Raw genomic sequence first — 22,556 nt, 5'->3', positions numbered from 1 at the left:
TGGCAGCGTAATGGTTTTGCTCCGCAGCTCGGATCACTAAAAAGAATCGATATTCTCTCCCCTCGGCGGCGATAAACACGCGAACCGCCGGATTACCTGTCTGAAGATGTCAGCTACCAAGACAGGCAAGAGGAAGAATGTAGAACCCATCTCGCCGCAAAAAAATCCATCTACAAAAGACGAGGCTGACTCTTTACAAACTGTCATGGCGGAACTCCGCTCCATGCGCGAACTGCTGACCACCACGAATCAAAATACAGAAGACATCAAGACGGAATTAGCCTCACTGATAATTGAAATGGCAGTTTGCCGCTCAAGAATCGACACAGCTGAACAAAAAATCGAAGTAAATGAAAATAACATTAAAACGCTGCAACGTCAGGTTAAAAAAATCGCCATTTTGGAACAAGAGCTCGAGGACGCTCAGAACCGCTCACGTAGAAACAATCCTGCGTGTTCTATAAATTCCGGAAGCGAGGGAAGGCAGAGACACCATTGCCTTTCTGCAAATTATTTTACCGAAGCTGCTGAATATCGAATTTAAATTCGAATTGGAAATCGACAGAGCCCACCGCTCACCGACGCATGTGTTGGATGTGCAGGCGAAATACCCGAGGCCCATCATCGCCCGGCTACTACGATACTCCCAGGTCATGGAGATTATGCGACAAGCAAAGCTGCAACATCCTCTTAAATTTGAGGGCCACACCGTTCTTATTGTTCCGGATCTTTCTAAACAGACTGCGAAACGTAGAAAACAACTATTGGAATATAGACCGAAACTGAAAAGTATGGGCGCTAAATACGGCATGTTCTATCCAGCCACCCTCCGAGTTACGATTAACAACACCACAAACAATTTTCATCATCCCCATGAATTGGCAGATTTCTTGGAGCTACAAGCGCCGAGCAATATCGATGCCACATGAACCTCCTGGCCATATGATGTCCTCTTGCTGTGTTGTATGAGACCTGTACTACCTAGTCTCATAATACTTCTGAATGCCTTATTGACCTGAATGTTATGCTGACTGCATATACTTTTTGACTCGGCGTGTTTGCTGTTTAATTGTTAGGTTATGTAGAAATTTTTCATGTTTTCCCAAGGGAACAATTCTGTGTTTTCTGAGATGTGTTGAGCTATCCACTATCTGCCTATGTGGCCTTACTATACCTAAGTTTTTTCAAGTACCTCTGTCCGTTCTTTTTATTTTTTTCTTTTCCTGTGTTCATTTCAAGACACCCTTCTCAGAGTCTATTTCTAACATTGGTGTAACAACTATATTTGTTTTGCTTTATTCTCCTCTGCTTTCTACTGATTGCATTAACCTCATTAATTCGATGTATGTCTTTCATATCAGTTACCTGTTCATTGTATGCCTCAGATGCTTAACCATTTCTAGTAGATACTTTAGTTTCTCTGTAACACATGTACTATTTCAGAATTTATGCCATAGCTTCCACGATATCATTTATGTGGCACTATGAGTATGTCTAAAAGGGGTTATCTACCTTTATTGCCAGTCGCTTTACTCAAACAGTGGAGTAATATAACTGTTCTTTACATATGGAATGCTCAAATTACATTTGCTTTACTCTATTCTCTATTTCTTAAACCTGTGTTATATCTTCATGACTTGATTTCCTTGTGCTTTTTGGTGCATTATTACACTTGATTTGCTATGTCACTTAAATTTTGTGCCTTGAATGTAAAAGGCCTAAACAATCCTGTTAAACAACAAAAAATCAGGGAATATGTGTCAAGGTTTCAGCCTGATGTAGTGTTTCTTCAAGAAACTCACTTAAATGCTAATGACTCTGCTAAATTTCAATTTCCCTGGGCCTTACCACCCTTGTGTTCCTCAGCTGTAGATTAAAAAAATGGTGTTCTGATGTGCGTAGACAGGACTTACAATTGATATCCCACTCCTCTGATATTGCAGGAAGATGGATAGTTGCACACTTAGATATATGCGGTCTTCCCATAATGTGCCTCAATATCTACGCTCCTAATGGTGATACACCCACATTTTTTGATGACATAGCTGAACAACTAACACTTTCTCCTGATGAATTTTTTTATTTTAGGTGGGGATTTCAACCTTATTTTAGATTCCGCCAGAGACCGTCAGTCCACTGCCCAACACAAACTATCTCGCTCTTGGCATAAATTACAGGGATTGATTTCACAATTTAACTTAACTGATCCCTGGTGGGTAACTCACCCTGAAGATAGGAAGTTCACATTTTACTCCTCGCCACACTCAACATATTCACGCATTGACTTCTTCTTAATTAGTACAGCCCTCTCCACATATCTCTCTACTACAGACATTAGAGAAATTGCTATTTCAGATCATGCTGCTATTCTACTTAACCTTCACAATATCTCTAGGCCTATTTTGTGTAAACAATGGAGATTCAATAATTCACTACTTCAGGAACCAGATTTTTTGGAAACAGTTTCCCTAGCAATAAATGGCTTTTTCTCTATTAATAGTCCCTCATCCACTAATTGGATTAATCTATGGGATTCCTTTAAGGCTTTTATTAGAGGGGTTATTATATCAAAGGCGGCATTCCTGAAGCGTGAGAGATTGAAACTAGTTGCAGAGCTAGAATGCCAAATCAAAACAACTGAGGAATTACATGTGCTTCACCAGCTTGATTTTGGAACCCTATCTCATCTTAGGGCCTTAAAGGTGGAATACAATCTTCTCCTTAGCAAAACGGCATCGCATACATTATTACTTAAAAATGCTTCGTACTACTCTGAAAATAATTGTAGTGGGCACCAACTTGCTCTGTACCTTAAAGGCAGAAGTTCCAAAACTTATGTAACTGCTATAACTGATGAGAACAATTGTACTCTGACTAACTCTGCAGACATACTCTCCTGCTTTCATAAATTCTACTCTTCTCTATACACGTCCGAAGCTTGCAATTTACCTACTATAAATAAATTTTTAGATAATTTGCCACACACGCCGATCCCTCCTTCTTGTCAACAAGATTTTTCCTCTCCCATATCCAAAACTGATATTGAATTGGCTATTACACAACTTGCTAAAGGTAAGGCCCCTGGTCCGGACGGACTCACAGCAGAATTTTACAGGATGCTTCTCTCTCAATTGATAGATCCCATTCTCTCTTTCTTTACCTTCATTATTCAATCAGGCAAAATTTCTGGTACCTTTACAGAAGCAACCATTATAATATTTCCCAAACCGGGCAAATCCCCTCTGTCAGTAGCCAATTATAGGCCACTATCATTGATCAATACTGATGCTAAGATTTTTGCCAAAATTATTGCTAATAAACTTATCCCTAGTATATCGAATATAATTTCACCGGACCAAACAGGATTCTTACCTGGTCGCCTTTCTAGTGATAATACTAGGTTATTAACTGATGTTATATGCTCAGCTGCAGCTGACCCGGACCCCTTGTTTCTTATGGGATTAGACGCTGAAAAAGCGTTCGATCGCATTGAATGGAACTATATGTTTCAGGTATTGCAATGGTATGGCTTCCCTTCCTATTTCCTCTCATTGGTTAAACTTCTGTACTCTGCAGTGCACCTACTACTAAATTATATATCAATGATCTGTATTCGGCCCCATTCCACCCTTCCAGGGGAACTAGACAGGGGTGTCCACTATCCCCTTTACTGTTTAACATTGCCCTGGAACCCTTTCTGACAGCGATTCGCACGAACTCAAATATTAGAGGTCTAATAACTCCAAATGCCCATGTCAAATTATCAGCTTATGCTGATGACGTATTATTGTATGCACATCCATCCTCGATACATCATATTCTTGCACTGATCGCTTCATATTCGAATGTCTCGGGATATAAACTTAACCAAACCAAAACTGAAATCATGTCAATTAATTGTCCTGATGCCAAAGCAGACATTGTTAAATATGGTTTCTTATGGTCACCTAACAAACTTAAGTATTTGGGAGTCCTTTTTGGTCCAACTATAGATGATACTCTGTCCTATAATATGGAACACTTGACCTCTAAACTTAAAATACTCATTTCTCGATGGTCTCCTTTGAAGCTCACATGGTGGGGAAGATTAGACACTATCAAAATGATGCTTATCCCAATCATCAACTATACCATGTCTATGCTCCCTTGCCTAATGCCGGCTCAAAACTATAAAAAATTAGAACGTATGTTAGTATCATTTTTATGGAACGATAAAACACCTAGAATTAGTATTCGAAAACTCAAATGTACCAAACAACAAGGAGGTGTTAATTTCCCTAGTACAGTGGTGCCTCGCATAATGAACGCCTCGCACAGCGAACGCTGCGCACAACGAACTTCATGTCTTGCTTCCTACAACGAACTTCGTTTCACACAACGAAGTCGCCCGAGCTGCATCCTTCCGCGCAGGCACTGCGCTTAACTGCCCTCTCTCCGCCTGGCTCCCTGTGCAGTAGCGGACCGTCGGCTCGCAGGGGCCCGGCGCCTACTGCTGATGCGTTGGGGGGGGCGGAGCTACTCTCGCCGCTTCCCCGATGCTAGAAAAAAAAAAAAAATGAACAGTTAAGTCCCAGTTTTTGCCGCTGAGACTCTGCCCTCTCTCACTGTAAAATTATTGTTTATACAGTATATCATGGCTTCTAAAAAAAGCAGGAAGGTGATTTCTGTTGAAATTAAACGGGAAATAATTAGAAGGAGTGAATGTGGGGTAAAACAGTGTGACCTCGTCAAAGAGTTTGGCCTCAGCAAAACCACCATTTTCACCATTTTGACAAATAAGGATGCAATAAAATCAGCCAAAGTAGCCAAAGGAGTATCAAAACTATTTCATGAAAAACATAGGTCTTCAATCCACGAGGAAATGGAGAGGCTATTAGCAATTTGGATTAAGGACAGGCAGGTGAAAGGTGATGTGTTGTTTTAAAAAACAATTATGTTTTTAGATGTATCTAAATAAAAATAATAACAAAAAATTTATCTTTTTTTATGTCATCTTAGCATATTTTATGCTACAGAACAAATTATTTTTTTTAACATGTATTGTTATGGGAAAACGCGTTTCACATAACGAACTTTTCGCATAACAAACTTGCTCCTGGAACCAATTAAGTTCGTTGTGTGAGGCACCACTGTATATATGATTACCATTTGGCGTTCCTACTGAGACAAAGTAAGAGATGGATGGATTTTCCTTCTTCTACTCCTGTACCCTTATGGGTATTCTTGGAATCATTTAGTAACCCTTTATTTTTAACATACGCTCCTGCTATGCGTGGAGTCACTTCTCTAGAAAATCATCTTGTGGTTCACTCCACACTCACTGCAATTAGATATTATGATGCTTACACTGACGATAAATGGGCCACATCTCTAACGGCACCACTATGGCATAACCCTAATATTAAAATTCAGAACAAAATGGTATCGTGGAGACTGTGGCAAGATCATGGGCTATGGTGCATTTCTCACTTGTATGATGGAAAAATTTGATCTCTTTCGAAACCATCTGCAGAACACATAACTTACCGCCTTCTCAATTTTTTAGATGGTTGCAACTGACACACTGCATCAAAAAGCTACTTTCTAATGCAGTATATATTGCCGCTTTGCCTTCCTATATGGTGACTTGTGCTTTCATTGCAGCTTCGGGTAAAGAGGCTTCTAGATGGTACAAGTCTTCTCACAGATTCTCCACTCCTGTCTACTAGAAATATTTGACATGCAGAACTTTCCACTACCTTAACAGATGATGACTGGTCAAATATATGGCTGTCGACTAGCAAAGCATTACATTCCGCTTCTATGCTCCAATCGGCCTACTTTCTGTTACATAGAGCGTACTGGACCCCTTGTAGATTGGCTAAAATAGACTCTTCTAAGTCTAAATTATGCTGGTCTTGTAACCTACATGATGGCACACTATGGCATATGATTTTTGACTGCCCAATGTTACATTCTTTCTGGAAGCTAGTTTGGGGGGATATAGTCAGGATGCTTAATGTTAAGGAAACTTTATCCTATACTCTGCTTATCATTGGTACTACATCCTCTTGGTATTCCCCTACTGATCCTGGGAGTTTATTGTTATGAGCACTACTTTTAATAGCAGATCATATTCTCTAACTGGAAGAATTTAACTGATGTATCTCATGCAGAATGGTGGTCTCATTTAAATATTATTGTCAAATATGAATCTATTTTTGCTCAGAGAATGGGTTCCCTACAACAGTTTCATGCTATATGGGACCCTATTATACAATATTGTTTGCAAGAATCTGCTAGAGGATGATTTGGCTATTTCCTTATAAATACTTTATTAGTGACTATATGATTCTTTGATATGTTTATCTTACTTGAGGTTTATTCTAGACTGATTATTCATTATATTTTGCAATTTTTAACTGATTTACTTTTCATTTCAATCTATGCGGTTGTTCTCCTTATGTACAATACAATCTGTATCTTGCTTTTGTCTTTTACCCTTCTTTCTTATATACGGACATTGGACTATGGATTCACATTTATCCTGTTGATATTCCTTATTTTTCTGTTTATATTGTTGATTTTACCTAAAATCAATAAAAACTTTTTGAACTATAAAAGTATGCAGGGTAAAGCAATATATTTCTGCATCTTGATGGCCACGAATTTGGACTTGGAGGATGAAATGTACAGCGTCAGCATCTATAAGACAAACATGGTTTTTTCTGTTACATAGATCTTTTTGGACCCCTGCTGGTTCTAAATCTAATAGATGCTAGCACTATCATCTAGACATAGGAACACTGTATCATCTATTGTTCTATTGTCCTTTGATTATCAGCTTTTGGAATAGAAATCCCACCCGTCCCCACCAAAATCCCACCCGTTTCCACCCATCCCCGTGAGGAATCCTTCCGTCCCCACCTGTCCTCATGAGGAATCCCTCCGTCTCCACCCATCCCCGCGAGGAATCCCCTCCATCCCCACCCATCCCCGCGATGAATCCCCGCCCGTCCCTATAAACTTCAGAAATAGTTATTTCATTTAATTGTGCTACTGAATTAAAGGCTCTGGTAGAGACCTATTTACAAATAAGCAAAAACACTTTATTAATTTGGAAATATTAATTGGGAAGAATACATACTTTGTAAACGGGTTTCTACCAGAGCCTCTAATGTAAATATAAAATATAAATACTCAGCTGATGAGAACCCCTAAGCTGTCAGCTGAGGACTTCCTTTGCAGTTGGCCGGGGGTCCCTTTGCCAAGCTTGGCAGGCAGAGGTAGTGTCCCTAAGTCACAGATGCTGGCACCTCAGTGGCTCATAGATGTTGCCAGCGACTGCTGTGCTTGGTGGAGGGGAGTTCTGGCTGTCTCTAGAGGAGGTCCTCTGCTAGCAGTGCTTGGGGATCCCCACCAGTCACAGCAAGGGTCAGCAAGTACTTCAACACTGTAGAAATAAAAACAGATATGCATTTCCTTTTCTTTTGAACACAATTTAAAGACATCTGCTATATACATTTCCCAAAGCTAACATATTTTAGTCAATAAATTCTGTTTTTTGCCTATGTTTTCTGGAGACTTATTTTTCCATAAAGTTGGTCCCAGTTTCTTTTTTCTGCTTTCCCATCTTCTGTAAATTCTTATTTTGCTGTCCATTGATTCCTCCTACTATGGGCCAGCATTTATCCCTTTCTCATTTTTCACCCCTGCCCACCAGTCCCATGCCCAACATTTCTCCTTCTATCACCCCTCTCCAGCACCATGCCACATCTCTCCCTCTATTCTCTTCACCACTATGTCCAACATTCCTCCCTCTTGCATCCATTTCAATCTGTCCCACTGTTCCCTTTCCACCACAATATTTCTCCCTCTCATCTGTACCTCACTCCCCTATGACCAAAAATTCTCCTTTCTTCCATTCCCCCTGTACACAACCATCTCTTTTCCTCCCTTCCTCTCTCCCAAGTTCATGCCTTCTGTGTCCAAAAACGCATTCCCTCCCCCACCTCAGCATCTCTTTCCCTCCCTTCCTCTCTCCCAAGTTCATGCCTTCTGTGTCCAAAATCGCATTCCCTCCCCCACCTCAGCATCTCTTTCCCTCCCTTCCTCTCTCCCAAGTTCATGCCTTCTGTGTCCAAAATGTATTCCCTCCCCCACCTCAGCATCTCTTTCCCTCCCTTCCTCTCTCCCAAGTTCATGCCTTCTGTGTCCAAAAACGCATTCCCTCCCCCACCTCAGCATCTCTTTCCCTCCCTTCCTCTCCCCCAAGTTCATGCCTTCTGTGTCCAAAAATGTATTCCCTCCCCCACCTCAGCATCTCTTTCCCTCCCTTCCTCTCTCCCAAGTTCATGCCTTCTGTGTCCAGAAACTCATTCCCTCCCCCACCTCAGCATCTCTTTCCCTCCCTTCCTCTCTCCCAAGTTCATTCCTTCTGTGTCCAAAATCACATTCCCTTCCCCACCTCAGCATCTCTTTCCCTTCCTCCCTCTCTCCCAAGTTCATTCCTTCTGTGTCCAAAAACGCATTCCCTACCCCACCTCAGCATCTCTTTCCCTCCCTTCCTCTCTCCCAAGTTCATGCCTTCTGTGTCCAAACACGCATTCCCTCCCCCACCTCAGCATCTCTTTCCCTCCCTTCCTCTTTCCCAAGTTCATGCCTTCTGTGTCCAAAAACGCATTCCCTCCCCCACCTCAGCATCTCTTTCCCTCCCTTCCTCTTTCCCAAGTTCATTCCTTCTGTGTCCAAACACGCATTCTCTCCCCCACCTCAGCATCTCTTTCCCTCCCTTCCTCTTTCCCAAGTTCATGCCTTGTATCCAAAAACACACTCCCTCCCCCCTTTTGTGTTCTGCGTTTGTCTCCCAACCCTCATCTGCAAGCAAATTACCTTAGCAACTTTCTCAGCCAAATGGAGCTCGAGCCGTGAGGCTCGTCTTCTATTTCCTGTCTGCCCTGCCCCAGCATGTATAGTTGACCGGAAGTCTTCTCCGATGTCAGCGCTGACGTCGGAGGGATGACTTTGCTTAAGCCCTCCCTCCGATATCGGTGCTGACATCGGGGAAGACTTCTGGTCGGCTATGTGTGCTGTGGCAGGGCAGGTAGGAAAAAGAAGACGAGCCTCGCGGCTCGAGCTGTATCGAACCCCGCAGGATCCCTGCGACCTTAGGAGGCGTCGCCACGGGATCCCCGTGACCCTAGGGGGCGTCCCCACGGGATCCCCAGGGCCCGAAGGGGGAACCCACGAGATCCCTGTGGGTCCCGCAGGATTCCCCGTCTTCCCTGTTACCGTGCAGCTCTCTATTTTGGAAGTCAATATGGGGACAGATTAATCTCATACTGGAATCAACAATCCCTTTGACGTATGAGGCAATTATATGTGGAATATTGCTGCATATCAAGCCTCCCATGGATCTTTACAAAGGCAGGCTTTTCCTAATTATGACAGGGATTGCTGTACATATGATAACCCGCAATTGGAAAAATTGTGATCGCCTTAACTTTCCGTTTTGGTGGGCCAGTTTATTTTTAGGTTACAAATATGAGAAGATAAATGAGGATATGTTGGGGCATTGCAAATTATTTGAATTGGTTTGGGGCCCGTTGACATCCTTTGTTACTTCAACATAGTTGTCTTTGTTTAAATTTTTTGTTTATTTTTATACATATCCAGGACGGGGTGGAGGGGGGATATCTTTCTGGTTTATTTCTTGATTAAATTGTTGGATGGGAGGGGAGGGATAGTTTTCTTCTGCATTGTTATTGATGGAATTTAAGTGCTTACGTTGATTATTAATGTCTGTATAAGTCTTGGCACTTTGTATTATTTCTGAAATTTAATAAAGATTAAAAAAAAAAAGTATGCAGCCACGGCCATCAGATTTGTTTTGTGTTTTGCACATGTTTGCTATCATGAGCTTTTCTCTACCAAGAGACATACACTGAGACCTACCCGGTTTATCCAGGCTGAATATCTGGTATGCTCCAGCAAAACACATTCATCTACAAGGTTAAACAAACATAATGTTATAAAAAATATTGAAACAAAGCTTTCTAAAGTCCCTGACTGCTTGCCAAATAAATCAACTCTTAAATTCAGTCACCCCAGAGACTCATTTTAAACCTGTGCTGCAAACAGTTGCTCAAGGTTCTGTCCAATACATCTGAAAACAGCCCATCTTCTTGCAATTGACCATAAAACTCAAAGCCTTTCCCCTTCTGCAAAAAGGGAGGGGAAGCAGAGAAGGTTCTTGAATGTTCCTGCCTCTTGTGCCACCTCTCATGGCAAGAAAAAAAAAAAAACACAATGGAAAGGGAGGCAACATTCATCCCTTCCCATTTCAGCCAAGCATTGACCCACTGAAGTCTTCCGGATTCATCAATCCTTTTGGATACAAACTGTTTTATGACTACTGTATATTTGTCCTTTTAAGATTGTTCATTAAAGACTTGGTATCTTGTACATCACCACTGCAGTTTTTGCCTTTCGACTCTGTATTTTACTGCAGTTTCATAAAAACATAAGCAGTGCCTCTGCTGGGTCAGACCAGGAGTTTATCCTGCCCAGCAGTCCGCGGCGGCCCATCAGGTCCAGGACCTGTATAGTGATCTCTATCTATATCCTTCTATCCCTTTTTTTTCAGGAATTCATCCAATCCTTTCTTGAACCCTGATACCGTACCCTGTCCTATCACACCCTCTGGAAGCGCATTCCAGGCATCCACCACCCTTTGGGTGAAGAAGAACTTCCTAGCATTGGTTCTGAATCTGTCCCCTCTTAATTTTTCCGTATGCCCTCTCGTTCTTGTCGTTTCTGAAAGTTTGAAGAATCTGTCCCTCTCCACTTTCTCTATGCCCTTCATGATCTTGTAAGCCTCTATCATGTCCCCTTTGTTTGTTTGTTGCCTTCAGGCAAATAGCAACACAATGGAGGGGACCAGAGAGCAAAAAGTAAAGTAAAGTGTGGACATAGCCTAGCCATGCTCTACAGAATCTCCTGCCCAGCTTGTTCCTTATTCAGAAAACTGGAATATATGAGGAACTCGAAGGCTGGACAGAACAGAGGAGATTCTGAGAATGTTACTAACAGGAGAATAATGAGTGGGTTGCCAAAGTAATACTTTTCGATCCCAGAAAATGTGCCTAAATAAAGCTTAAATCATGATGTAGTAAAGATCAGCTCAGAGACATGGAGGGGCTTTTTCAGAAGGTAAAAAACCCCTATTTTGCCACCTCACCAATCATTGCTGAATCTTTCATACTTTAAAGCATTAAATAGTGCCAAATTCATACCAAATAAATATTAAAAAATCCAAAAATTGCTTAACTTAAAGCTTGGTTTCTAGGGGGGGTTTTAACTTCTTTTTGTTCAAAATTTTTATTGTTTTAGAATATATATGGGATGGAGCTAGGGGTGGAGTAGAGAAGCACGTTGTCGGCATACGCCGAAAGTTTGACTTCTAATGACTCGAATTTCACACCAACTATTAGGGGGTTTGACCTGAATTTAATAAGAAGGGGTTCTAGAGTTAGGTTGAAAAGTAAGGGGGAAAGTGGACAACCTTGCCTAGTACCACGTTGTGGGTGGAATGGATCCGAAAATAGACCATTAACAAATATTTTTGTAGTTTGGTTGGTATATAGAATTTTTACCATATTTATAAACATTAATGGGAAATTGAACCAGTGAAGTACAGAAAAAAGATAGGATCATTCTATACGATCGAACGCTTTTTCTGCGTTAAGGGCAATGGCTACCATAGATGTGGAGGAAAGAAATGCTTGTTATATCACATTGGTTAGTACAGCACAGTTACTTACCGTTCGGACGAGAACCACGTGGTCGCGAAGCAGATGTGGAAAGCCTTCAGAGCGTTGAAAATGGCTCGGATCTCCTGCAGATTGATATGACAGCAGCAGTCCTTGCTGGACCAAAGGCCTAGGTGTGCAGACTGTCGAGTTGAGCCCCCCCAAGCGTAGGCTGACGAGTCTATTGTGAGGACCTTCTGCGGAGGAAGAGCTTGAAATTGAAAACCTCTGGAAAGATTGGAAGAGAGCATCCACCAGCGGAGAGACAGTTTCAATTAAGGAATCACTACAATGCGAGGCCAGAGTCCACTGAGGAATGCAAAGGTGAAGTCTGGCAAAAGGCGTCATGTGAACTGTGGAGGCCATGTGACCCAGCAGTACCATCATGTGCTAGGCCGAAACTGATTGAAGGAGAGACACCCCTCGGCAAAGGTGGATGAGAGCATTCTGACGCGGCTGAGACAGGAAAGAACGCAGGCAAAGCATGTCCAGCACTGCTCTGATGAACTGGAGAGACTGAGACGGACACAACTGGGACTTGGGGAAGTTCACCTCGAAGCCAAGATGCTGAAGGAATGTAATAGTCAACTGGGTCGCTGCAATAACCTCCTGCCGAGACGGCGCCTTGATGAGCCAATCGTTGAGTTAAGGAAAGACCTGAAGGCCCCGCATCTGAAGAGCTGCAGCCATCACCTCAAAACACTTCGTGAAAACCCTCGGGGAGGCGGCGAGGCTGAAAGGGAGAACACAATACTGGAGATGGAGATTCCCCACCCGAAATCTCAAAAATATGCATGAGGCCGGATGAATTAGGATATGAGTATAGGCCTCCTTGAGATCCAGCGAGCATAATCAGTCCCCCTCATCCATCAGGGGGTACAACAGGGGGAGAGAGAGCATACAAAACTTCTCTTTGACCAGAAACCGGTTGAGAGCCCTCAGGTCCAAGATAGGACGCAAATCCCCGGTCTTCTTGGGCACCAGAAAATCCCGGGAGTAAAACCCCATGTTCTGTTGACACAACGGAGCCTCCTCAACAGCCCAGAGGCGAAGGAGAGCCCGAGCCTCCTGTAGAAGGGGAAATTGTGACCTGCTGGAAGGAAACTCTCTTGGAGGAAGGTCCGGAGGTACGTGATGGAAATGAAGGGAGTACCCCTCCCGAATGACGGTGAAAACCCAGGCATCTGAAGTTATTACCTCCCACTGAAGATAAAAATGACAGTGTCGACCTCCTATGGACAGGAGAGAGGACAGTTGGACGAAGGGGGCCGGCACGCTCAGACTGGAATTGTCAAAAGGATGGCGCTGGTTTGGCCACAGCAGGCGCCTGAGATTTAGAGGGACGCTGTTGCTGCTGCGGCTACTGAGGAGGCAGACGTGAGAAAGCCAGCGTAGACTTCTGCAGGTAGTGCCTTGGAGGAAGCTTGTACGGCTTAGCAGGTGGAGTCTTCGCTTTCTGCCGCACAAGAGAGGTAAAGGATCGCACATGCTCGGAGAGACGTTTAGTGGCCGCCTCAATTGAATCGTCAAACAGCTCATTCCCCACACAAGGGAGATTCGCCAGACGATCCTGCAGATTGGGGTCCATGTCGACAATGCAGAGCCAGGCCAGGCGGCGCATGGCGACTGCAAACACCGTGACCCGAGATGACAACTCAAAAGCATCATAGGAGGCCTGGAGCATATAGAGATGAATCTGGGAAAGTGTCTCCTGAAGCTACTGGAACTCCTGTCAGCGGTGGGCAGCCAAATCCGACTGAAACGATGGCAAGGTGGCAATGCAATATTAGAGATAGGAGGTAAAAGTGAAATTATAATTAAAGACACGGTTCGCCATCATCGAGTTCTGGTAGAGACGGCGACCAAACTTATCCATCGTACACCCCTCTCTGCCAGGGGGGGACAGCCGCATAGACTTTGGACGGGTTAGATTTATTTAACGAAGACTCAACAACCAAGGACTGATGGGAAAGCTGGGCATTTTCAAATCCCTTACAAGGAACTGTCTGATAACGGGACTCCATCTTGGAAGGGATGGCAGGAACCGCATAAGGTGTCTCCAGATTCCTGAAAAATGTCTGCTTCAAGACCTGATGCAGAGGTAGACGTAAAGACTCCCGGGGCAGATGAGGGAGGCCCATCTCTGCCAAATATTCCTGGGTATAGCGGGATTCAGACTGGAGATCCAGCTGAAGAGCCTTCCCCATGTCAGAGAAAAATCAGGTGAAAGAGGAGGTCTTAGAAGAGAAAGGTCTCTCAGGAGGTGAGGAAGACCGAGACCCCGGAGCGGCCGTGAAGGAAGGAGAAACTTCCCTCAAATAGTAAGCAGGCATATCGGACTCCCGAGACTGGGACAACGAAGATGCCCTGCTGCAGAATCATGGAGGAGTCAAAGAACTCCCACGCTTCACGTGACTCAGAGAGTACCCCGGGGAGTACTATCCGGAGACGCCGGAGGGAAAGTAAGCCCCTCAAAAGGCGTCGAAGAAGGGTACCTCGACTCAGATAAGCCGCGCCCTGCAGAAACCGACGGGGAAGGAGGCTGCCGAGAATGAGACCCATGTCTTTGCCGCACCGAAGCCTCGTGGCCCACGAGGCAGGGGACTGTCCCCGCCGAGGGGGGGGGGAATCCCTTGGCTGCTTCAAAGGCAGATGCCTTGAATACGAGGCAGGTTTAGCGCGGTGCCTTGGTCGAGGCGCACTAGAAAGTGATCTAGGCTTCAAAATAGCAGGAGAGGAATCATTAGAAGACAAACAGCGAGACTTGTGAGACTTGTCCCGAAGAGCCTCGGGGGGATGCTCAGGCTGGTCCACCGCAGGACGGGTCGAGGCCGAGGTAAGCTGGCCCAACACCGAGGATATCTGCTTAGTCAGGATAGCTATTAGCATGTCCTCGAACATGGGCACCAAGACCATTGGATCTAGTCGGGCAGGTGCAGCAGTGCACTCCAATGAGGGCGACCTCGAGGAAGAGTATTCCCTGTGTGTGGAGGCACACTTGGTGGGAGGTCTTGAAGAGGCGGGTGCAACAGCACTCACCAGAGACTCTGTGGAAGGCTTCTTCACTAGCACATCTGAAAGAGGAAGAGGAGATTTACCCAAATCCTGTGACAAACTGACTTCTTTCCCAAGGTTTGCCACAGGGAAATGTAGGAAAGTAAACAAACCCCGGTGTAGAAGGGCTGACCAGGTCAGTGCCCAAGACAATAAGTTAGCTGACTACCCTGTGAGTAAGGATGAGGAAATGGAAATAGAACAGGAAAGCTTAGACTTACCTGAAGCAATCCCAAAGCCAGGCAGGAAGAATCTGCCTTGCTATTGTCCAGTGCCTGTAAGGCAGAAAGCTCACAAGCAGTTTCCCCTCAAAGAAACGGCATAGGCTGAGGAAGGAATTCCCTTCCCCCAATCCACAGCCAAGAGGGAGTGGTTCTTTCCTTCAGCTTAAAGCCAGGCTTGTCAGAGAGCAAGGGGGGGAGGTGGAGCAGAACGAGGCTTGGCAGAAAGAGCAGGACCAGAGCAGAGGAGAGAAGTTCAGGACAGGGCGGAGCTTGCCTCAGACCCTGCAGGGTAGTTCGTCAACAGGTACTGGGAAATGACTGAGGAGCAGACTGGTAATTTGGCTACAGAATTCCTTCCCCCAGAGCCAATGGTGGTGGAAGAGTGTAGGGCTGTGGAGGAGAGCTGGCCAGAGGAAATGGAGAGATGAACACACTGGGAAAAGGTCTGTGAAAGGGTTTTCTTTCCGGCTGTGTTTTTCTGTTTTCTCATTGAGCTAATGACTGTGGGAGTTATCAAGGAACATAATCCTGTACTGCAGTTTGCACATGCTAGTGTGCTGGACTTTGTGAAAGACACAGTAATCTCCTCTTCAGGAAATGTGCCTAGCCGAACCAAACGCTAGGCTGTAATTCTAGCCAGGTTAAACCCAGAGGTTCCTGGTTTCAGGACTCCGTGCAAGAGCCCAGCTGTGAATTAATTGCCATAGCAACTAGGTAATTGAGTTAGCCTGCATGCCTCTTAGGAAAAGGGGATTAATCATCTCAGGGTAAAGCCTGCTCCATGACTTTGTAGAAAGTCCATAGGGAAAAAGCTGCGGCCATGCGAGGCCAGGTGGCCGCAACGAAACGCTGGATCCCTGGGTTGAACGACAGCAGAAAAGTCAAACAAAAATTTTTGTTGTTGTTTTAAAAATGCGCCGCACAGCGTCTCACTGATAAGATAATAAAAGCAAGCCGCGGTGCAAGAAGCACTTAGGAATCACGCAGAGTAGAGGAACAGGGCATCTGGCTCCGTGGAAAACTAAGAACTGAGGCCATGCTGAGGAGACTCACGCCCTAACTCAGGCGGGAAGGCACACGTGCATGCGCGGTACACTCGCAAGCTTGAAGATCTTCAAGCAAGTCTGCTTGCGAGGCTGTCCGCTCCGGGGCTCCGTTGATGATGTCACCCACATGTTGAGAATATGCTGCCTGCTTGTCCTGGGATAAACGAGAATTATCACTGGGAAGGCGACCTAACATAAAACCATTTTGATCAGCAGAAATGAAAAATGCCATAACTGTATTCTGGAGGCCAGTAATTTGGCGTAAATTTTTGCATCGGTATTTATCAATGATAGTGGCCTATAACTAGATGTAGAGAGGGGATCTTTACCAGGTTTTAAAAGGACTATTGCGGTGGCTTCTGTAAATGTGCCCATGGTACAACCGGATGTGATCATATAAGAAAAAATTGAAGGAGAAGAGGAGCAAGAATGGTGGCAAAAGCTGTGTAAAATTCAGCATTTAGTTCATCCGGACCGGGGGCTTTATTTTTTTCATGTTTTAAATAGATAGTGTTATTTCTGAAATAGTAATGTCTGCATTAAGTTGTTCATGAAAGATCAAGGGGACTGTGGGATTTGGTAGACTAGACAAGAATTTATCAGGTATTTTTGTGGGATCAAGTTCCGAAGCATATAGCTGGTTGTAAAAGTGCTGAAATTGGTGAATAATTTCTTTGTGATCTAAAAGGATGTTTCCTGCTTGATCTTTAATTCCAGGTATTGCATTTTTTTTCTATTTTGCCTTTCAGATAGGAAGCTAGTTGGTGACCACATTTATTTTGTTCAGAATAGTATTTTGCATTCTGCATAAAAATTTGGCGTACAGAGGAGCGAGACAGGACTGAATTATATGAGTTTTGTGGATTGTATTTGTTTTAAGAGACTCATATTGGTTGGATCTTTACGATGTAAAGTCCCAACTGTTTAAGTTCAGTTTCTAAGACCTTAATCCCATGAGAATTATTTTGGATATAGAAGCAGTATATGAAATAATAGCACCTCAGACTGATGCCTTAAAGGCATCCCAAAGTGTGAACCAATTGGTATCAGTTGCTTTATTGAAAGAGAAGTATTCTTCTATATGTTTCGTGAGATATGGAACAAACCCCAGTTCCTGTAGTATAGTGGAATTGAATCTCCATTGCTTCTGAAAGGGGGGTTTTCTGATATTGTCAAATTGTAAGATGATGGGAGCATGATCTGAAATTGCAATTTCTTTAATTTGCATATTAACAATGTAGGGAGCCAATGAATTACTAATAAGAAAAAAAATCTATCCTCGAATAGGAAGAATGTGGAGAGAAGAAGGTAAAGTCTTTTTCTTGTGGATGAGTTAGTCTCCAAGGATCAACTAGTTGGAAGTGAGTAATCAGGTCTTGTAATTTCATCTATGATTTGGGTTTTTTAAATGGTGTGGCTGATTTCCTATCTAGGGTAGGATCTAATATTAAATTGAAGTCTCCACCTATAATATGTCTGTGACCTACACCAGAGTTAATTGATTCTGCTAATTCTTCAAAAATGATTGGATCATCTACATTTGAACTGTAAATATTGGTTAATATGGTGCGGAGACCATTTATTTCTAAGCGTACCTTAATCCATCTACCTTGGGAGTCTGTTGCATGGGAGAGTACCTTAATATCAATCCGCTTTCGTATCAGAATTAGGACGCCATTACACTTGCCTAAGGCCGATGAAAATAGAGGTGGTAGGGCCCATGAGGTTGTAATTTTTGGGCTTCCATGGCAGAAAGATGAGTCTCCTGAAATAAGACAATATCAGGGTGTAGTTTAGATACTTAGGTGAGTATTTTCTTACGTTTGATGGGGTTGTTAAATCCTTTAACATTACGGGATACACAGTTCAATGCCATATGAAGGGTAGTATTACAACAGTGTGTGTCTCCTGCATATACCAGATATACTCACAGAGAGAAGGATTAATGGTTATCTGGAGACTGTAGAGATCTAATGAGGAGGTGTCATACCTATATTTAAGCAGTGAAAAAAACACAACAATCATGAGTAACAAGAGTCAGTGGGTCCACAGGAAAGGCCGGCATAGCCGGTCCCGGAACCACCCAGGATGGATATACATATGGAAAAAAAAGCCCCATATAATATTGCAAATGTAAAGGGTTAAAAGGTATGATTAGAGTCTTGTGTGCAGTTCTATAGTAAATTGTAAATTCTGTAATAAGGGGCCACAATGGAGCAAAGGGAACTCTTAATAAGTAAAATGAGAGCAAATATAAGAACACTATCTGAATAGCAATTTCATTGCACAGACAAGTAACAGTGTGAGTGCATAACAGGTTGCTGTTTCAGCGAACATTAACAGGTATAATATTTGCGTAGAGATCAATGTATTCATTCAGCTAATAAAATTCAATAACTTCTGAAAACTAAATTTCAGGTATAACATGTACCAGAGCATTCACAAAATGACATTTGCTTTCCTGCAAGGATTAGAAAATAGAAATGCAGTATCTAATAATATTCAGTTAGAACTGTCAGGGAAATAAAAAGAGTCTGCGGGAGAGAGAGATTATTATAACCAATACAAGATCAATAGCTGGAGAGTAAAAAAATAAAATAAAATAAAATATATATACCATATGGCTAGTTAATATCAGCAGGCAAGACTATGCAAAAGCTTTATGTCTCTTACTACCAATAATATAGAGTTGCAGGTAGATGGTATAGATCTATAACATAAAGTAAGTAGCAATCTGTTTTAGATGCGCATGCAATCTAACATCAGAGTATCACCATACTTGCAAGATATGGGTGGCAGAAGCAGGTCCGAAGATATTAAGACAGATGTACATTGTGTGTGGAATGTCAAGCAGTCAGAAGAGTGACCGGGCTAAGTGATGGCAGAGCAGAACAAAAATGGATCATTCTTCTTTGGTGGAGTGCCATGCAGTATAGAGGCGGGAACAGCTAAATCGCCAGAGGGTGGTTGATCACACACTTTCAATGTTGGAAAGAGAGATTTGTTCCAGGTATTCTGCCAGTGACCCAGGATTGGTGAAGTCTTTGGTCACATTATTATTGTAAGTTACACACATTTTAGCTGGGTACAGCATCCCATATTTTGCCCCAATTTGTTTCAGTCTGGGACAGTATTCCAACAACATTTTCCGAACCTTAGCTGTTTGTTTAGATAGGTCAGGCACAAAGAAGATGGTATTGCCTTCATATTTTATCGGGGCCAGGGATCTGGCTTGCTGCATGATTTCGAGAACTTGATTGTAGCGAAGCAGCTGAACTACTACAGGTCTGGGGTATTTATTACCCGGTCTTGGTTCTCTGGTGGGAACTCGGTGGGCGTGATCAATTTTGAATTCTTGCTTGAAGACTTTGGGGATCATAGTAGATAGAAATCCAAGCATGTCACGGCCTTCCAATAGGCTCAAAAGCCTAAAATTATTTCTACGAGAGCAATTGTTAGAGTCCTCGAGGTCAGCTTCCAACGTCAAAATTCTCTTTGTTAATCTGAGCAAATTGGTGATATTGGTTTCAGCCACCGTGAGTTTTGCTTCAGTGGTGGTAACTCTGGTAGTTAGGGAGGCTAATTCTTTGAAAGTGGTGATTTCTGCTTTGATATCCTCAGTATCCTGCTTGGTTTCCTCGAGCAAATCACGCATGGCACGTACATCATCAATGAGCTGTTGCAGTCGGTCTCCGTCTGTTTTTTCGGCAGCCGATTTCTGCAATGAGATAGGTTCCAAGCAACTTCACTTGCCTGTTTTGTTGGTTGCCATGGTCTACTGCACACGTAATGAACAAAAAGTCCAGCAAGAATATCTTAATTCGCGATATTATTTGATTCTTTATAGAGTGTGCTCCGGGAGCCGAGAAGTTATGCTGCCATTAGCTGCATGGCTCACTAGCGCCCCCTTGGGGTTTTTACCTTCTGAAAAAGCCCCTCCATGTCTCTGAGCTGATCTTTACTACATATGTATAGCATGATTTAAGCTTTATTTAGGCACATTTTCTGGGTAGTGCTCTGATATTATAATACACAAAGGGCTCCTTTTACGAAGCCGCGTTAGCGGTTTAACGTGCCCAATAGTGCATGCTAAACTGCTGGCCGCGCTAGCCACTACCGCCTCCTCTTGAGCAGGCGGTAGTTTTACGGCTAGCGCGTGATAAAGTTACATGCGATAAAGCCGCTAATGCGGCTTCGTAAAAGGAGCCCAAAGTCTTTCACTGCCTCTTTCCTTTTTGAGGTATTTTTATACCTTGACCCCAAATCTTTTTTTGACTAAAGTAATACTTTTAGCAGTTAACGGGAAAACAAGGCAGAACAGGAGGTAAATTTTACTACCATAAACTTACAGCGTTCAGAGAGGGGATTTCCCCGGTTCTGGCCCCTTGCTCCTTAATCTCCCCTCCAACCATCTCATTTACAAGGGGGGGGGGGGGTGTAGAAGGTGCCGTATACTGGCAGAAATATAAAGCCACCTCTGTAACCTTCTAGTTGTAAAACAGCAGAAGCGAGTCCCGCAGCTGCGAAGTGACTTCTCATCCCACCCAAGGCCTCAAGCACAAAAGAGCGGCCGGGAAAAGTGAAAGAACGAGGAGCAGGGAGAAGAAATGAGCGGAGAGCGCGGGGCACACTTGCCCCGTCCCTCTGGCACTGCTCGGGGCCCAGCAACCTATTCGGTACAAATGGGCGCTGGGGAGCCCCTTTCCGACAGCAAGGCGTCGCCCATGCTCCCTTGGTGTCGCGGTAAGGTGCAGGCTTCCCACCCCCAGCCAATTAAATAGTGGTTGATGTGCCCCGACGCCCTCCCTCACCTATCTGCTACAAGTCCGTTTCCTCCTTCCCACGACTGAGCCCGTGACAGCAAGAAACGGGGGGAAAGAAGCCATAGCGAAAGCCGCCTGGCCTCAGTGGTCTGCAGTGCCACCACTGGTGGAGGACCCCGGGAGACGCAGCGTCTGCTTCGCGCCAAAAAAAAGGTACCTCAATCTTAATACCCAGCTCCCTGGATGGTCAGGACAGAGCACCTGCCACATTTACCTTCCACCCTCTTTGATACAGTCAGCTGAATCCAATACCCAGCACTCTTCTCACCCTCCCACAGCAAGACACAGCACCTTCCACGTCTGAATCCTGCTTAATAAAAGTATCTGAATCTTAATACCCAGCTCTCACCCTCCCCTAGGCACACAGCACTTTCCACCTGCACCCTCTCAGAATCTACTACAGGACACAGAATCTCTCCTACAGTAGAGCCAGATGACTCTAATACCCAGCACTCTACTCACTCTCTCCCAGCAGGACAGCAGCACCTTCCACTTTCACCTGTCTCCAGAGCAGGATTAATACGGCCCCTAGGCACACAAGTACACTGGGCATCCTGCCCCGCCCTCACCCCACATGCCCCGCCCCCTGCCCCGCCTCCATGTATTTACTTTTTTATTTCCACTTTATTTCTTTTATTTTTAAATTCAAAACAAACAAAGATTACCATACCAGTGCCAGTGTACAGTTTTTCTTCTATGCAACCTCCAAATATCTCTGAACAAAACTCTCCTTCCTTCCTAGAGGAAGAGATCTTCAGCTGGCAGGGCTTTGGGAAGCCCACCAATTTATATTTTGCATTTGGGTAGGAGGCATGGGGCATAGCGGGGAAGAAAATTTAGTGCCCATCATTTTATTGGACTAATACATTTCTTACTTAGCTTTCAGAGGTTAAAACCTCTTTCTTCACATCAGTAAACTATATTGCTGTTACAGAATCCCTGTCCTGACCTGAGGAAAGGAGTTATGGTTTCTGAATTTGTAAAAAATGTATTAAAAATTAGTTCAATAAACAGTATTTCCATTTTCTATTAATAAACGATTATCAACACAGCTACAATAATACCTTATCCTAAAGCAAAAATAAATAAATAAAACAAATAGATATTTTTTTTCTACCTTTTGTTGTCTGGTTTCTGCTTTCCTCATCTTCTCATCATTCTCTTCGTTCCATCCACTGTCTGCCCCTTCCATAAAATGTTTCTCTCCCTCTGCCATCTCTGCTCCTGCCCCCTCCCCCACCTTGGACTGGCATCCATTACCTTCCCTCTGTTCCCCTCATAGTCTGGCATCTCTCTCCTTCCATCTCTCCTTCCCTCCCCCCCTGTGGATTTTAGCAATTCTCTTCTCATTTCCTTCACTTGGATGTGATATCTTTGTATCCTTCCCTGTTCTTTGGCATCTTTCTCCTCTCCTCTCTCTTCCCTTTCCTTTTCTTCTCTGGCCTTCCTTCTCTATTTTCTGCCTCTGTGTAAATTAAATTGTTTCTTACTATTCAGCTCTCAGTTTCCCTCTTTTCACTGTGTCTACTCACAGCTTGCCACACCTTTCCTTCACCCCTCCACTATCTTACTAACTCTATCTTCTTCCCCTCATCCAGCATGTGGGAAAGCAGTAGCAGT

General features: G+C 43.8%; 1 protein-coding gene across 2 annotated transcripts in view; it reads right to left on the bottom strand.

Annotated features, from left to right (window-relative positions):
• LOC117367064 (protein FAM3C-like) overlaps positions 1-21,443 on the bottom strand; it is a 103,344-nt gene extending 81,901 nt beyond the window's left edge. The window contains exons 1-2 of one of the 2 annotated variants that reach the window (XM_033959285.1): positions 21,399-21,443; positions 9,934-9,983 (exon numbers count right to left, since the gene is read on the bottom strand). The gene's annotated coding sequence lies outside the window, so the exon portion shown is untranslated. The remainder of the gene's footprint in view (positions 1-9,933; positions 9,984-21,398) is intronic. The other variant, XM_033959286.1, reaches the window with a different exon arrangement.
• Positions 21,444-22,556: the final 1,113 nt, after the last annotated feature.

The sequence above is a fragment of the Geotrypetes seraphini genome, chromosome 9 (genome assembly GCF_902459505.1).
Source record: "Geotrypetes seraphini chromosome 9, aGeoSer1.1, whole genome shotgun sequence".
Classification (NCBI taxonomy): Eukaryota; Metazoa; Chordata; class Amphibia; order Gymnophiona; family Dermophiidae; genus Geotrypetes; species Geotrypetes seraphini.
Note: the sequence above shows the minus strand (reverse complement) of the source record. Positions and strands in the feature narration are given on the sequence as shown.